We start from the raw sequence: 18,924 nt of genomic DNA, 5'->3' as shown, positions 1-18,924 counted from the left end.
CTACGCCCGACGTCTCGTCAAGCCGCCAAGCTATAGCGTTTAGAGCAATTCAACAAAAATGCCACCGCAGCTGGCACGGGTCATGGCGTCAACCTCGCCGCATTTATGACAGGGACTGCCTCGAGACATGACGAAAAGCTTTCGCTACAGATAGCTACATAATACAGCAGTATAGTAGCTGCGGATGACAGGCACAGCAGATACTGATGCCGTTACCTACCAGGCAAACACGCAGTGAATAAATTTCGAGATCTAAATGCAAGCTTAAAGATAGAAATTAAGGTATCGATCATTTTTATCACGACACTGAAGGATGCCAATCTTTATTACGAAATAAAAATTTTGTCTACATTGAACGAATGCGTTATCGCAGAGCCAAACGAGACTCACTGCACTGCTTCAAACTTGCTAAAATGAAGCTGCGTTTTCATTCACAAGGTGGAAGACAAACTAAAAGCGTACTTACGCGTTTCTTGCCAGTGAACCATTACCCATTCTGGAGGAACCTAATTTTGTACTTCGGTACGCTGCAATTTCAACCTTAACTCAACGCAATCAAAAGTTCGAAATTCAGATGCCGGCGTACTTTAATTAGGCTGAAGACAAACACTGTTGTCACAATAACATACCCCCCAAGCTGCTCATTAGAGCAGTAAGAACAGAGAAGAGGTAAGGTTATGTGTCATTCAATATAAACACACCAGAACTGACGCATGGTCGTGAACAGTTATCATTGAGTCGATTTGCCAAAAATGCCGCGGACAACATGAACCGCACGTATCCCGGGGGCAGAATAAAAATAAAAACGGAAAGAAAGACATCCAAAAACTGCGATATAACAAGACAGAATGCTACGAAACTCCCAAGCAACATGGTGAGCAATTAGGACGCACAGTTCTTCAGGACGTCTTACCATACGCTCTCTTTTGGAGCACACGCGGGCAGAAAAGTTAGCCGCAGAGTTCACTCTCTTCAACAACCCTTCTTGTGCACTTTTACTGCCGCTACCAAGGTGGCGGCAGCGGCAGCAGCAGTGCTAGCCGACCTAACCTAACCAGGTAAGAGAAACAGCGCTGGATTGAGTGATTCACTGAGGCAGCAGTCAAGAAAGGGGCGTGCACTGGATAAAAGCAGTGGCGGTCCCAAGCTATAGTTGGGAGTCCGAGAAGCCAGAGAAAAGGCGCCAAAGACAGTGTGCTACTTTGCGCTGCAAACGAGAAATCAGCGACTATAAGGGTGAAAAAGAAAAGGAGGAGGAGGAGGGGGGGGGGGGGGCGAGGCAACAGCAGAGGGAATTAGGGGGCAAGAATAATGGCGCTGCGGCGGTAACAGCAATAAAAAAAAAAAACAACAACAAAGGGTACAACGGCGAATGGGCTGTCGCTCCGGGCAAGAAAAATGACACCGCGAGAGAAGGTGTAGGACGGTAAACAGCCGTGGACAGCGACAGAGGAACAGGACGGTCGAACCCCGGCTCGAGCCGTCCATCAATTTCTCGCGAGGTTGTATGCTGTGCAGACAAAATGAATAAAACAGAGCGGAACGACGTGAGCGGGATACGCTACCGGTTCGCTGATTACCTCAACGCCATCGCCGTCGGTGCGATAGAAGTGCTTTATGGCAAAAGATCCCTCAACTTATTATGCGCCCAATGTCGTTAATTCTAACTGATCAATTTGAACTTCGGGTTTATGCGAACTGACGCTTTGCTGGTGTCAACGCAACGTGTATTAAGGAAATTACGATCGCGAAATTAAAATATAGTTTCAGTTTATTTTTTATTTCATTATTTTTTTTTTTTTTTGTTCAATGGTCGAACACGAATTATCGGATCGAACTTGAACTGACTATTGCGACAGCAGACTTCGCGCGCACAGCTGAGAAGGCGAGTCCAAGAAAACATAACTCCACGTAACACTATATACAAGCACATGTTCTAAGCAGAAAGAGACCGCCATTTCTGCGCCTACCACACTATAACCACAGCAGCGAAAACACTGGGAGGTACGCCAAAGGTGTCACCAGGGCATATTGGCGATCTCTCACTAAGTGCTACGTAATTTTTTTTTTTCTTTTTAGAGCAGATCACAAGGACCGTGCTTGCTTAAGTGGTCACTACTTAAGTCGCTGTTATTGAAAATTATCATCGTTGAACGAAACGGTTACTTTTGGGCCATGCACGGTATAACTCGTATAACGCTTTAAGAACATGGCGTCTTGCAAGATAGCTGTCCATTACAAGCGGACGAGGTGGCTTTATCGTCAGCGAGTGATCCTGGAAGTTTGAAACGCGCGACTGGAGTCAAATCATTCGACGTGGCTTCTTTTACGTATCTTATCACGTACGCTCTAAACGAATTGGCGATCCAACATTTCTGCGCGATTTTTCAGTGAGATCGTTGCTTTTTTGCAAGCAGTCCACCTGCCTCTCAGGCTCAACCCATTCAGCAGGTGTAAAGTCGCCAACAAAAACTCGAGTGCAAAAGGGCAAGTCGCTTCCGAAAGCGCGTGGCTGAATAGCTACTGGACACTGTTCACGTCTCGTGAGGCTTCATATATGATCCGTATACAACGCATCTTGAAAAGCGAGCGGTCTAAATATGGTAGAGCTATAGCCAACGCACCGAGAAGAGGGGGGGGGGGGGGGGGGGGAAGAGGAAATTAAACGAAGTCTTTGCGAGCGGTCTCCATTAACCAGCGGCCCGTGAGGCACGTATCACATAGTTACGGAGCGGCAAAGTAAGCCCCTTCCCGAAATTTGGTATTCTCGTACACAGAAAGAAGGCGCAAAGGCGGGGGGCGAACGATTAAGTGAACCCAATAAATGCGCCGGTAACTCAACCCCAGTACAAAGAGGAGGGTAGGGACTGCCGCGAGGAACGCCTTCATAAGACAAAAACAGAGGAAGTAAAAGGGTTGACAACTATAGAAGGCGCGAGCCCGCAGAGAGGGGAAGAAAAGGACACACCGTAAATCAATCGGGCCCCAGGGAGTAAGGAGTGGACGCACAACTTGCTGCCGGCCAGATAAGCGAGGTGGCATTGCGCGCGACAGAAACAGTGGGGTCAGTACTCTGTCCTGCTCAGAGTTGAATGCAGCACAGCGAGCATGCGAGCGGCGGGCAATCAAGCGAAGTGGCCATCCGAGCACCGGAAGCTCGGACACTTGAAGAGAAGAGGTTTTGAAGAGCACTCCGTTGAAACCCTTTCATCGTTCGTCAAGTTGGCTTTCCCACGTTTCAGGTTGCCCAGATAATAGCGCCACGGTGGGGTCTCGGAAACAGGCATCGACGTATCGATTGACCACACCCCAGCGCGAAACAATAATCAATATAAATGTTTAAAATTTCGTTACCCCGCCGTCAGTATAAGGCATGTGGCAGTGAGGAGAAGCCGGCTTAGTATTTACCAAAGAGGTATGTTTTAGGGTCATTGGAAGGCGCGATTATGGAGCCAGGCCAGGCCGTCCAATGCAGCGAAAAGCCATGAGATGCAACGCCAGACATTATTAATGTGCAAAACGCCTTCGGAAAGATAAAGTGCTACACTTCACAAGTACGTTGTTCTGCACGCGTTGTACACCGGTCGTAATTTCAATGCCCCCTGCCCCCTTCCTCTTGGTCACGTGAAAACGACAGCATCAGCGCTATCCCAGAAGAATTCTAGTAGTCCATAGACAGGAATATTAAGGGCATTTAATGTCTCATACTCGTGGCCATAACCCTGTCCGTATGGCCACGAGAAGTGTCACACTGCTTCGCAAGACTTTGCGGGATAGCAGGAGATGATGACGTCATCACCTGGTGACGCCATCGACCAGTCTACCGTGAGGAAGATGTAGTTACAAATAAATAAATAAATCCTGTCTTCACCGGAAATCACCATGAGCCTTCCTATTCAATGAAAGACTTTCAACTCAACTCCTAGCCGAGCGCTGCGCCACGCCAGGGATCGTTAAACGCATAATTATCTTTGTCTACCGTGAGGATGATAGTAGCCATGACAACGACGCTGCATTTAGTGATAATGGCAATGATTACATTAGCAATTGTAATGACGGCGCATTTAATTGATAATGATAATGAGAGCAAACGTAATGCACTGTGTGTATCAGCAACGCTAAGCTTTTCGCATTTCTGCAGCGTGGATTCCACAATGTTCTCGGAATTTTGTAATATATTCTCGTTCACTATAGATAGAACATACTTGTGGATACAACGCGTTCAAAGTGCGAAGCCGCATCGGCGAACCTCGTTAGTGACTTCTGGGAGACGCGGAACAGAGAACGCTGCCAGGAATAATTACACCCTCTTCCGAGAACCATCTTCTAACCCTGCTCATTGGTCGCCAGAGTGCTTCTCCGCATCGTTCACTCGCGCCTATTTAAATATCATCTTCCAATATGAACCCTCGGTGAAAAAAAGCATTGACTGTAGATTCTGGGGCTTTAACGTACCGAATGGACATATGAGAGACGCCGCGGTGGACTGTGGTAATTTCGACCACATGCGGCTTTTCAACGTGCGCTGAGACCTCCTTTTTAGAGCGTTAGCTCTTAATATTTACATTTGCCAGTTTCTCGTCCATTTCTCCGTCGCTCTCAGATTCAAGATGGCGGCCAAGTCACGTTATCATAGCTACAGAATTGCAAATAATTTGTTAGCCATCACCTGACCACCCATAAAATGGAATCTAACACCTGGTCCACCATGTGTGATGTCATGATTCCCCACAGTCACGCGACCGACGCCCCCGCACCACCTATACTATACTAGTGCCTACTATACTACTATACTACTCGCCCGCGGCAAGGGTGGGGGGGGGGGGGGGGAGCATTAGAACCCCTTGCAAATAGCTTAATGCCCGCCAGTAATCGCATCAAGGCAACAAGAACAGGAAAGATGAAAGCCATGGGTAGTATATTAAACAGGGTGTCTCACCTATCTTGAGCGTTAAAAAAGAAGCAGCACGTGTACAATTACGCGATAAGCAAATTATCCATAAGTTAAAACTGGTTCACTGTAGCTAAAACGGTTTAAAATGCCCACAGCTGGATTCCCTTCGCTGCAGCGAACTGGTCAAACCCAAAACGCACACAGTCCGCAGTGGAAGAAGAGTGGGAGCAAGCTCCTCGGAGTCAGCGCCTCCGCCGGTCGGCCGGCAGAGGAGGTGTCAGGTGTCTCCAGATGCCGCCATCCACGTCAACAGCACCAACAGTCGTAGCAGTCACCGCCGCGCAAGCTTCTTCCCAGAGGGAAGATATACGTGCACGCCAGCCCGAGCCAAAAAGCTGATGAATGTGCAACGGAGGAAAAGCCGAGAAAAAAAGAGCCGGAAAAGCGTCGAGGAGCACGTTAAGCCGACCGCTCGAGAGAAGGCACCCGGCTGCCGTTCGCCGGCGCAGCTAGCTTGTTTGCTTGCTGCTGCTAATGCTACCTAGTCGAACAGCAACAAACAGGAAGCCAATCCGTGCACAGCGTGCGTGTGTGTGCGTGTGCGAACAAGCACGCCTTACTAAAACTCCCTATCCCGTCCGAAGATAAAGGAAGGCAATTGGGAAGAGAATAAACCCACAGGCACCTCACATCCCTGTCGGATGTGCTGGGCCTCTTGAACCAACACAAGTTCTTGCGTTGCAAGCGTATTAAACGCTATATCCTTCCTATAGGTCTGGGACTTTGGGGGTTTTGACGTCCTATTAACCTGGAGATTTACGACGAAGCCGACGTCTTCACTTACTAATTGCGAGCCAAACAGTCGACTAGTATCTTTTTCTTTTTTTTCGCCGACTTTGAGTTAAAGCTTGGCTAGCATCAACTGCGAATGTAAAAATGACCCTACAGTCTAACGTCGCAGTAAAAAGCGCGCGAAATGACTATCTTTGTGACCTAGGGGCCCGCATTCCGAGTTTGCGTCGTTATCGAAATGTCGCTATCTCACGTGACATCGAGGCATCTGATTAGTCGAAACGCCGGAACCGGGTGTTGCCACTACGGAACCGGAAGAGGTGGCAACATCATGTTCCGGCGTTTCGACCAATCAGATGACTCGAGGTCACGTGAAATAGCGACACTTCAATAACGACGCAAAATCGGAATACGGGCTCTGGAGTGACACAGACAGAGATAGACGCAGGGACATGTACATATACATGCATATACACACACATACATACACAGATAGACATGGATGGAGTCCGGCAGGCACGCCCGGCCTAATACGTCACCACAAACTACGCGTAATTCAGAAGAGAAGCAGCGTGGCAGTTTACTGCTCGAAGCGTATGTGCCAAGTGCTATCGACGCAGGCGGCAGGCGATGTAAACAAAAAGAATGGGATGAATCAGCACTCCGGCTTCGCATGAGTGTAATGTCAAGTATACATTTTAAAGTATTGAACAAAATGAAGTGCGTAGACTGAAAAGGCTCGGCTACAATCAATGTCGCCCAGCTGCTTATTAAACATGAAGCAAAATTTCGCACTCCTTAACATTCGTTCAAGATCGGAACGAAGACATCACGAACGGCGTAGAGCGGCATAGGGAGCACGCGTCTTCGTGACAAGCTTTAGAGCAGCCTTTCAAGCGCGCCACGAGCAAATGCCTCCGAACACCGCTTCACTAACTCGCGTAATATTGATTAATCGGCTGTGAACACCACCGCTCAAACCGCTACGTAGAATCTGCAATTGCGAACAGCAAAGAATGCAACATCAACGTGCTCACCCGTTGGCAACGTCAAAGGCTGGCGCAGAGATGACTGATACGACGAACAAAAGCAGTTCAATTTACGGGCGTATGTCGGCAGCACTCCGGCGACGCGACAGGGAGACGGCAGGAGTCGGGCATATACTTCATGGCGCTGTTGAATAGGGCGCCGAGCGGGAGGTCGCCACGCGTGCAGAACGAAAAATAACAGCGCCGCGCGCGAGCCCGGTGACGAAACGCGACAGCATGCAGAGGCAGATGAGGGCAGCAATAAGACGAAAAACTAAAAAAAAAATAAAAAAAAAAATAAAGAAACGCTAACGGAAAGGGTGCTCTATCACCGCAAGCCTTTCACTGCGTTTGGTCGCGTTATTTCCATAGCGAGCTTTTGATTTTGTTTTTTATCATCGCCCTTTGGGCAAGAGAGGGAAAGTCAGCGCGTCGTGAGCGGTGTGATACAGATGAGGCGCGAGTGGTGGTTATTTTTTTTCTCCCTAGAGGCTGCGCGTCACCGGAGGCAGCAGGCGCGAAACCTTTGGAAGGTTCGTAGCGGCACGTACAGAGAAGCGGGAGGCGAGTGCGCATCTGACCGAAGCTAGGCCCCCGCGCTGGAAGCCACAAACAGCAGCTGGTACTATACTGCTGCTGATGCTGCTGCTGCTTTACAGCAACTACAGTACAGCAACTTTCGTTAGTACCCCACCTCGCGAAGCCTCTGCGCATGCTCTGCGCCGAACATCGTCGTTGGATCGGGGAGCAATCTCGGGCAGCCAGTGGCACATCCTTCTCGGCAGAACACGAACCGTCCGCCGGTGCCACAGGCACGCCTTGTCCACGGCGAAACGCGTATGCAAAGGAAAGAACAACCGGTTCCGCATTCACGAAAGGCTCCTGGAAGCAGTAGTTGCAGACGCCGTCAACGCTTCTAAGCCGCGAGCACTGGTGCAGGTTTCGTTAGCGCTCGTCCTGCGTCTGCCTCTTTTTTTTTTGACCGTTTTTTGCGCTGAAATATGCATTCGTAGCAAGGCACCTAAATGTCGGCGACGAAGAAATTGACGCGTACGCATTTCTTCGTGACAGTCTTTTTCTTTGCCCCTTAGCTTCCCAGCGCCTAGGATTTTGGCTTGCAGGCATAGCACTGACCAAAAGAGACGCGTGAACCTAAAATTCCATCAAACCTCCCTGCCATATGCCTGCAGGCGAGGAAACAACATCTCTATTAGGTTATTTCCCCGATTCAACTCGTTTGCATGATAAGTAAGGTGGCAACACCATCGGATGCACAGGGATAGAACCAGGCTCCAGCAATTTGAAGCAGCTCAGCGAGCAATAATATTACCATTTTGGAGCAGCTTTGAAGCATTAAACCCAATTTTGGAGTGTTCTACTCATGTTTTGGAGCATGTTTCTATAGTGTCAAAAGCCTTTGATGCCTGCAATCCTCTATTCCTACAAAAAAAAAAAAAATATTCAACGTTTAATCCTTTGCTGATTATACAAGACAAGACAAATAGTCAAAACAGTAACAGATGTTTAAATTACACAGACTGTCCTAAGCGCCACTTCGGAACAAACGGTTGCTTGTTTGACTTGAAAGCTTCAAGTGTACTTTTGTCTAACCTAAGCTTGACAAGCTTGCTATATAATGACAAAGAGGTTCGATGATAAAGTACCTGCTTGTTTGCACAGCAAAAGTATTAGAAAAGCAAGTGTGGTCTTTGCAGCTGGGGAAGTTTTCTAAATGACTCGTGGCAGTTAGCAGTATCTGCTTCACTTCGTGCTTTCGCTTTTCTCTACAGCGGCATTTCAAAAAAGGTTAAAGGGGTGCTATGCCAAATGCACAAGGCATTTTTTTTCTTTTCAACTAATTCCCCAAGATCACATGTGGCTCATTTTGAATTTATTTTCGAACAAATATTTTGATCCCCGTTTCTCTAGCTATGCAAGATGCGTTATACCTCAGGGAGTGGTGCGTTCTCGCCGTCACAGTGCTCCGGTAAGTTTGATGATAAAACACCGCGGAAATCGGTTTAGGGCATTTTTGGAGCAATATAGCATTTCGAAACGGGACGGAGCGGCGAAAGCCGTTTGGAACAGGAATGAGCAGAGAAGGCAGTTTGGAGCAGAACGGAGAAAATGGAGCAGTATTTACACCACTGGTCACTCACGTAAGGATGCAACTGGTTAAACATCCTAGCTGGAGCTGCTTGGACTACACATTTCTTTTCGTATTTTTTTTTTTTTTCCTCTTTTGTTTGTGGCCACACCAGCACGTCCAAGCTGGTATAGCTCTGTGACCACCATGATAATGAGGGGAACAACCATACAGAGAAAAATCATGGCTGCGAGATCATAACGGCGCTGTGTTCAGAGAGGAAGGGGAGGATGACCAAACAGGCAAATATATGGCTCTGGCACGGAAAGGAGAGGTAATCAGAATGTTATCGGATTATTAAAAGCAATCAATAATTGCGAAGTTCATGCCATAAATAAAAGATTATAGCTCCGCTATAGCAGAACAATGACGCACGTCTACTGAAAACATTCAGTAACAAAAAAAAAAAAGCCTTAAAAAATGTGTGAACGCGACCGGTCCACTTTCGGGAGGGAATTCACGAACACAAAGCAGAAAGCAAAACTTGTACAGGAAACCTCGTGAACCTGCGTATAATGAGGACGCTGACATACCAGCACGATACGGCGGTAGAAGCAGTGGAAAAGAAAAAAAAAAGAAAGAGAACGACGATACGTCTTGTTCCGCCGTATTGCAGACAGCTAGGTGTCAAGAATTGCAAATCAATTCATTACAACCAGTTCCGCAATCTAACAAAGTTAAAAACGAAAGAACATAAAATTCAATGAGTGCGCCTCACACATGCAATGGTCGGACAAAGAAGCATCACCAACTTAACCGTTAACCTGAACTAAACTTCTTGAGAAAGGAAGTTAGGACCGCGAAGCAACCTGACGTTTCTTTCTCCCTTACGCGTACGCTGATTCACGGAGTAAGAGCTTTTGCGCATACTCATAGCAAGGAAAGACATTACAGCATACCCATCTAGAGTCAGCAACGCTATATGTACACAATTTTTTGTTTCTCATGCCCGATGATTGCCGTTAACGCATTATAGCAGGAAAAAACATGCGCCCCTTCATTACAGGCGTGCAGCTTCAGTACAGACAAGCCCGTTTAAAAAGAACATAACTGTCAAGCACCCTTTTTGCACGCGGATATTCGCTTGCAAGTGGACTAGTCGTATTACAGTGGCGGACTTCCTTCCCCTTTCCCGTGGAAAACTTTCCTGTGATCGCCGCGCAAAAAGCACGTATCGATATACTCGTGTATACACATAAGGAGGGGTGCATGAAGGCCGCGTGTACCATGCACAGGCTCGCGAGCAGGTGGCGCCCGCGTGGTCGCTGTAACCGTGTTTACCGTACGCTGACCTTCATTTTTTACAGATTCGGCGCCGTATACACGGGCACACGAAAGCACTACTGGGTGCGCATTCGCGATATGTTTCTTTTTTTGTGTGTGTGTGCGCGGTCGGGCACTGCAGGTTCAACAAATTCCAGCGCTCTGGTTATCAACACGCACACATCCACATATACGCATGCATGCACACACGGCACACGTACACGCGCGCTTTTTCTTTTTCCTCAAATCTGCATTTCGCAAATATTTTTCCACCGCTGCAACCTGTTATAGTCGTGTCGTCTATGTTCGTGCCAGGCGAGCGATTGTAAAAGAATGGCCGCTATAAGCGAACTCGACTGAGCATTTAAAGCGAGTTTTCTCGAGTTATCACTGTATTCGGCTTCAATGAGTCGAGACAAGTCTATAGATGCCGAGAATGCCCGCGAATTTATGGCTGTTTTTGCGACGGGCTCCCACTTGGATCTATACAAGACGGTATAAGGACAGAGACGCGTCTTGCAATCTGAGAATACACTACACGGCAGCGGTAATGACAAGCAATGTCGCCGACTGGACCAGTATACGGAATGCCCGTCAGCCGAAAATCACGACTGAATAACTGAACTTTCTCGGTGAGACCTGGAAGGCAAAATTGCTGCCGCCATTTCTGCTCAAAACGTCGAACCGAGGTATAAAATGCTTTAACAGCACAAGGAAAAAAAAAAAAAAAAAAAGAAAAAAAAAGACCGCTTTTCGGTGCAAAGGATCAAAGCCATTCCCGCGGGACTCTCTCAGCCAGTAACTTAACACGTCGAGGTAAGAGGTGCCGTGAACGGTGCAAATTCGATCACGACTCGCTCGCACGGAAGGCTCGCGCCGACCGGTATATGCTTTTAGCTACAACAGCCCTGCGTCGGGGCAGTGTTTCGACCCCAGTCGCCGCTCGTCTGCCGATGACAAACTCGCACGAGCGACGGAGAAAGCAAAATAAATAGCGAACCGCCGAGCGGAGAATGGCACCTTCTTGCAAAATGGCTGGCGCTGCCTTTCGGCTTTGTTATGTTACGCTGTCGCAATCGATGGACGCGACTATAGGCAGAGAAGAGAATAAACTATACCGGGTAAATGGACATGGTGGCACGGAGGCCTCGTTATAGCGCCATACACGATCGGCGTCACGCATTGGGGATAGATAGTTCAATTGTTCCCAAACATGTCTTCCCCTGCCTGACGCAATCGGACGCCACGGTAGGTGCGGAACAAAGCGCTGTGTTGATTGTGATACTCTCGAAAGAGGAGGAGGGCGGGGAGAGATTGATGGGTAAGGGAAATGTGTGCGGACCGTATAACTGACCCACCCTGCAAAGAGACAATGTGTATCAGAGGGGCCAGAGCAACGTGTGAGTCTGACGCATACAAACGGTCATCAACGCTTCGCAAAGAAAGGCTTACGACAAAGAGGTATTCCAGGCGACGCCCGGAGCCGAACAGCTAACGAGATATTCGAAATGAGCGCCAGTGGAAGGCGGCAACGAGGAATGGATGGCGACCTAGCGTTATGCCCGCGGTGGCGTAATGTACAACGCCAACACGGTCACGTGGACACGACAACGGCAAAGCTGCCATAGTATTCTCAAAACCTTCGCTAAAATGACCGAGCGAAAACAACTGTCAGCAAGTCGGGACAATTCAAAGTCGGGGCGCCTCGCGCGACGCCCGCTGACCATAGTCGCTCACGTCTGGGAATACCATCGACCAGCGCGCGCCAGACACAGCCGCATCGCGCGAGGCCAAGCCCTTCTAGCCCGTCGTCAGCGGTAATAATATCCGCGTATGCGGTCAGGAAACCCAAGCGTCGACGCGTGCCACCGAAAGTGCCCAGGGGCACACATGAGCCCCGGCTCGCCTTTCCCGTCCCTCACCAATCTCCCCATGCCGAGACTGGGCAAACTTTATATCAGATCGATATTACTGCCGCTCGAAGAGGGCACACATACATCCTCATAACTCCAGCCGCGCATAACTTTGTCAGCACGTTGAGGACGTCAGCAATAAGAGGATGGGGAGGAGCAAGAACCCTGCCCCTGGGCGGATGCAAACAAACCCCCGAGTTCCCACGGAAAAGCACAAGGCTATATGCTCTCTCCGACGGCATGCACACAGACTCTCGCATCTAAGAACACACAAACACACGAGTGCGTTCTGTCTCGTTCTTGCAATGACGTGCGTGCGGACGGTGGGGCAGCCAAACGATCGCGCTCACTCCCCTCCCACAGGAAGAAGAGCAAACAGCGCCACCGGACCCAGCGGCGCGTCGCCCCAGCCCGCCGGCAGCGCGCAGCCTCGTACACGATCCATCATTCCGCTCGGCTTCGCCGGCTGTGCCCGTCGGGGCGAGAAAGAGCTAGCGCGCCACTTGCCCGCCGGCGCCGTCCGTGCCCGAGGGGTGCGAACTGCTAGACCGCACGTATATACCTTAGGCGCAGCCGATGCAGCACACACACACACCTGCGCGCACCCATCAGCCGCGAGGTCGTTCGCGCCTCGGCACCTTCCGTCCATGCCGTGAACACCAGGAGGATAAGATGAGCGCAGTAGCCGGGAGAAAGAGATGGTGAAATAGAGAGACAAAGAGAGAGGACGGAACAGAGAGTACCACCAAGCTCAGAAGCGAGCAGCATCTCCGAAGGAAGGAAAAATCGGTTGGGTAAACGGGAGCCTATAATATGCGCGTGTCCTCATTGAGGCAACGGTGCTGGCTGGAACGAAAGCAAACGAAGAACAAAAACAAGACATCAGCCAGTGCCGTCGATGCGCAGCCTTTTTTTTTCGACCACGTAAACACTGTTTATCACAGAGTATGTGACACGGCGTCACGCTACAAGATGAACTTCCTCGGGAAACGCGGCTGCTACAACCGCCATAGAAATGAATGGAAGAGATGGAGAAGGGGAGGAGAGTGGAGAGAGTGGGAGAGCAGAGTGGTCGGGAAAAAAGTGAGACTGAAAAATAAGAAAGACCGCGGTTGAAAAACGCTTCTAATTAAAGCGTAGAATAAGCCGCAAAATAGTTCACACCTCTCAGGTTTACTCATACAATACACAGGCGAGGTCATCACAACAACGCCACGATGCACCAGTGAAAGCAGAGGGAACAACACAAGAATGTGGAATGACCTGATTTAATATACGACTAAGAAAAAAAGTTGCATTTAGCTGCGTCGCATTTTACTGCCTTAAAATACGCACTTGATAGGATCACGAGCAAATAGTACCAACTAGTCCGCGGTCCATTAAAATCAACACGGGATATATATAATATGGGGACAAATTAGAGAGCAATGAGGTGAAAGCACCCAGTCATAACACAATATCAATTTTATCTGTCCCGTTTCACTTTTCTTCAAGTCTGGTTTCCTCCTTATTGACGCCTGCTGGCGCGTAGGCTGAGAGATCGAAATTTTATCGAGTCTCCAATGTTATTTCTGGAGGCTGCTGGCTGGCATCCTCGATCAGTTCACAACGCCGCTGCCTTGTGCTACTTGTCTCGCATGGATAACCAACTAGTGCGGGTCTTCAAGGTCTGGGAGAGTGGCGCGTAAGACTTCCATAAAGCGCAAAAAATCAGTGGCCCGTCGAAACGCGCTGATATCTCGTGCATAATGACGAGCCATAACGACGGCACGACCATCGCACAGTGATGAAGTGAAGCTCTTTCAGACGCAGCATCGAAGTTAACTTGGAAACTACGACGTTATAACCGCGTTTATCGCGCCTAATACTCGAAGCCAAAACAAAACCGATCAATCAGCGGTGCTTATGCAAATGCACCACTCTAGACCCCTCCCCCAAGCCATCTGAGGCGACCAGAAATCTCCGGTGCACGGCTTTAGGGGGTTGATTGGAAAGAAATATAGAGCGCTTGCTCGGCCAGCAGGAACAATTCGTACCGGCAGCGCGTTTTTCTTTATTCTATTTTTTTTTTCTCACGGCCCGACACTCCGGGGAGAGAAATTTTAACGGCAATCCGTGGAACCGCTTCATTAGACGCTCGGCGAAGGAGAAGGGAGAGACGGTGCACGGTGTCGTTCTCCGCCTGAGCCGGCTAATCCGGACCCAAATCTCCGGGCTTCCGACAGGAAAAAGCGATGGCAATTTCGAACGCCCATTTGGCCGCTCGCAGAGCGCAGGAGCGCCGGGCCGCAGAGCAGCAGCAGCAGCAGGAGACTCGAGGCAGAGCAGAGTCCGGGCCTGAACGAGACAAGCTGCGCAAGAAGCCCCGGGCAAATAAGGCGGCGGCAGCGGTGTTCTAGGGGAGGCGCAGCCGGCAGGCGCCGACGCTGACGCCGTAAGCTGGGGCCATCCTTCAGAGAGGTGGGAGACCACCCTATACTTACTACGTACGGTAGAGGACGCCGCTCCAGGGGCGTTATGGCGAACGTGGAAATGAGCGCTTTCCGCCAGGCCGACCGCCGTAGTACATAACCGCGAGGAAGCGCGCTGCGCCTTTCCCTATCTTGCTCTGTACCAGAAGCAAACCTATAAGGAAAGAGTCAGAAGCGCTCGATGTGCAAGACGAAGCAGCAAACCGACATGAAAAACTGACTGCTACTAACACCATCACTGCTCATTCGATGCACCATCTCTATCACAGGTCATTCCTGTCCTCCACGTTTAAAAACACAGAAGAAAGAAACTCCACGAAAGTATTACAGCAAGAGAAACCTATAGGGAAAGCGGGTCTCACCTGCGAAAGCTACAATGTGCGGAACGTCAGCCGCGACCCATTTATTCCAGGACTCGCAGTGCTCTAAGAGGTGTGGTTTGGGACAGGGCGCTTTCCAGGTGCACACGACGGAGCAGAATAATTACGGTTGCCGGGTCTAAACTTTGAGCCAGCCGGGGCACAACTATCAATGACATGCTTGCGAGTGCGAGTCGCTGAGCGCAAAAATATTCCGGCATCGTGGTCGAAATTCCGAACACCGTTAGTACCCCGCGACTATCGCAAAAGCTAAAGAAACATAGAGGCCACCTCAAGAAATGATTATCGCACTAATTATCCATGGCCATCCTTGAGAAAATGCATTTATTAACAGCAATACAAAATGTAGATCCAGCCTTGCAAGCGTGGAGCAACGCGGAACGTTCAAGCTTTCTCTTGGCCAACCGAGTACAAGATACGGCTACCCATGAAAGGAACCCTTAAAACCTCTCCACTACCACTTTCTAATGAACTTTCCGCCTTCTCACTCTTAAGCGGTACAGGGGGCGGAGAAATAGGAAAAGCACTGAAGACTGCTCGCGTGTACAAGCGCAAGAGCATTATTTAGTCCAGCGGATGAAATGTTTTCGAGCGAGATTTTCGTCGCGCATAAGTTTTCTGGTGGCACTGCATTCGGTCTGTCCGTTTGCATCTTCCATGCAGGCTGTCGAATCCTCGGTTTGAAGGCAGATAAGTCATTTGTTCGCATCCCTGTATACCAAGCTGGCCTGCAATTTGAATAGCGCATGTATGTCATAAGAAATCGCATGACACCAACGGAATGCTGTCGACAAAGGACTTTGTCACAAGTTCGGTTCGGTTTGGTTTACGCGGTTTAACGACCCAAAGCGACTCTAATGGCGATTTCCACTGGTCGATCGGAGCTGGGCGCCCGAGCCGACCTAAAGCGCCACAGAGCGAACCAGCCTTGGTCGACCAGCGGAACGTGTAGAGCGCGCGGCGGAAGTAAAGCTGAGCCGGTTTCGAAAGTTGTAGCCGCATCCCAGCGCCAAAATGTTTGCGGTTGATAAATAGGCAGGAGTGCGGCACTCAACAACTTGCTTTCTCATTTTTTTTAACGCTGCAGACGTTTTTCGATACACGCACTTCGACATATTCGCGCAAAAAACGGTGACATACAGCGTCCTCTGCCGATGTCGCTGAAACGGTCAAAAACAGCCAGAAGAATCCAGCAGCATCCGGAAGTGACCGCGTCAGCGACTAGGACTTCCGGCGAGATCCGACTTCGGTCGGCGGATCGAGCTGGAGCGGCCCGAGCTGCCCCAAACGACCAGCGGAATACGCGCAACCTATCTTGGTCGACCAGTGGAAATCGAAATCGTCGTCCCGGAGCAAGAAAACGTGCTCCGTACCGACCAGTGGAAATCGCCATAAGAGAGACGCCGTAGTGGAGCGATCCGAAAATTTCGACCACCTGGAGTACCGTAACGTGCACCGACATCGCACAGCACATGGGCGCCTTGCTTTTTTGCCTCAATCAAAAAGCAAAAAAAGAAAAAAAAAGCATCGAAAAGGATTCGGTCCCTCATCTTTGGATACAGCCGTGACAACTGCCCACAGCAGGCGCGGTTACAAAAAAAAAAAAAAAAAAAAAAAAAAAAAAACATGCGCACATGCAGAGATTCTAACCACCGTCCTTCCCCAGCACAGCCGAACACGCTAACCACTACCCCTCGCCATTTTCTTTTTTTTTTTTATGTATGTATGGGAAAACTTCCGAGAGAGAGAAACAAACAGCTCACGTCTCAAATCCCACATAATGCAGGCCCGCCATACCACAGCAACTCTTGATTATCTCAAATCTCAAATATCAAAATTCTGAAAGGCACACGCAAGCATCGAGATAGGCGGCTCGTCACAATGTTGATACCAATGTCGGGAAAACTGGCGCCACATACATGGAGGACAGGCAGGGTAGGTACTACATATAGACGAAATACATGTATAGGATGCCGAAATGGCGGAGGCCTCGATCACATCTGGGTCTGGGTGGATCCAAGAAATGCACAGTGGATTCTCGGCCAGCTGTGCAAGCGCGTCAAACGGTCGCTTGGTAAATGACCCGTTTTTCCTTGCTGTGACGATGACGATTTTTCCAGCACCTCACCGTTCCTGATTCCTGAACGCCGAACGCCTCCAGCAAATTTCCTCCTAATGGGACATACAATGCCTTCGCTTTGAAAAAGAGAGACAGAAATAATACTTTCCTCTTATCAAGCGTCTTCGACGAGACCAGGATGAGCACAGCAACGCGTTTCGAGGAAACAAGACTTGACCCGAATGATATTGACTTGCAGCAATTTTTTATTTATGCACACATTAAAAAAAGGACAACACTTTTCCTGCAGAGCATATTTCATTGCTCCTATACAGTTTTTGGACCGCACCCGTAACACAGGTGACACGCCCCAGAGAGTCAAATTAAAACAAATTTAGCACAGGTGCCAGAGGGGCTAATTTATTGTCACTTAGCAACCGGCAGACCTTTCTGCCTAGAAAAGCGCCAACGACTTATCCTGTCACTTTTTATGCCACGGTACGTTTCGTGCGCTCATAATGCGCAAAAGGAAGGTAATACGTGCGCGCGCGCACACACACACACACACACACACACACACACACACACACACACACACACACACACACACACACACACACACACACACACACACACACACACACACACACACACACACACACACACACACACACACACACACACACACACACACACACACACACACACAGAAAAAGCAACAAGATTGCAAGCCAATACAGCGCTGAATGTGCAATGTGTCGTCAGCAGTAATTAAAAGTGGAAAATATAAAAACCACTGAAACAACTTAAATAATTTATCCTTACTTGTGTTTCTTGCGGACAGTTCGGCTAGCGAAAAAATAAGCCGTTACTAAGGCCGAACAAGATGAATCACCACTCGAGGCGTGAAAAGCAAGCGCAACTCCCGAGCAGCCCCCATTGTAAAGCCGTTAGAAGATTGCCGCTTTCACGGCGTCGTCCCTAAAGCCAAAAATACTGCTAACGCACTAAGGTTTCCTACAACTGCCCAAGACGCAAATAAAAAAGCTTTCAACGAAGTCTCGCCCATTCTTTCGGAGCTAAGCGTACAAACATTGTAAGTGGCTAAAAAAAAACTGAAGAGAAACAAAACGCGAAAGGAAGCTACAGCTTATAGCGAGCAGAGTCTCATACAGGAGCGCGACAGCGCGAACTCGAAAGGAAGGCGTCCCTCGCCTTGGAAGACGAAAGGAAAATGAAGGAAGCAGAGCGAAAAACAAACAACGCAATCATGGAGCGTGAATCCTACGGTAAGACTGAGAGCAAGACGAGCGCTAATTAGCACATTCGCTGACTCAGACACTGCAAAGCCAACGATTCCCCCCCCACCCCCCCACCCCACCCCCTACCCAGTTTCCCACCACTCGCACCCCGCGCCTGAATGCGATCCGAAACAGACGCTGCGTGCACGTAAGATACACACCGCACAAAGACAACGACGCCAGCAAATAAGAGCGAGAATAACATACTGTGCGGACAAAGCAGGAAACGAAACAAAAACAAAATTGGCAAACGAAGCAGCGGATAGGAAAACGACACGGAATAATGAGGCGGGAGCTCGATAAGCAAATGAGCTCCCGAACAGTGTGCGTGTGCGTGCGCACGCACGCACTAACTCGCGCAGTTCTGCAGCCCGAACGTCCGTTCATTAAATGAGAAAACTGCCGCTTTCATTCTCTTTTTTTATTTCTGCTGGCACGGTCTATAACGAGGTTGCGGGTCAAATCTCGTTGCCTCAGATCACTGGTAGGCGAGTTAATTAGGAGATTAGGGCGCTCCCACCGAGTCGCATTCGCGGCCAGTTGGCCTAAAATTTTGGAACAGTAATGAGAGAAGAGCTAAAAGCATTTTTTTTTTTTCAGTAGCAGTATAACAGCCAAAGCAAGTCAACGCGTCAAAACTGTAGATTCGCTTCAACAGGTGTACTTCGCTCTTCGAC

The 18,924-nt window shown here is 49.2% G+C and overlaps 1 protein-coding gene across 3 annotated transcripts in view; it reads right to left on the bottom strand.

Moving 5' to 3' along the window:
• Positions 1-18,924, bottom strand: part of Pgant5 (polypeptide N-acetylgalactosaminyltransferase 5) — a 276,290-nt gene that overhangs the window by 113,158 nt on the left and 144,208 nt on the right. Inside the window, exon 1 of one of the 3 annotated variants that reach the window (XM_084594796.1) lies at positions 6,724-6,864. The exons of the other annotated variants lie outside the window; for them this stretch is intronic. The gene's annotated coding sequence lies outside the window, so the exon portion shown is untranslated. Of the gene's footprint in view, positions 1-6,723; positions 6,865-18,924 lie in introns of those variants that run through there. 3 annotated transcript variants of the gene reach the window in all.

This window comes from Amblyomma maculatum, chromosome 2 (assembly GCF_055883805.1).
Source record: "Amblyomma maculatum isolate TAMU_Amacu chromosome 2, ASM5588380v1, whole genome shotgun sequence".
NCBI lineage: Eukaryota > Metazoa > Arthropoda > Arachnida > Ixodida > Ixodidae > Amblyomma > Amblyomma maculatum.
The sequence above is the reverse complement of the archived record's forward strand: the minus strand, read 5'-3'. Positions and strand labels throughout refer to the sequence as shown.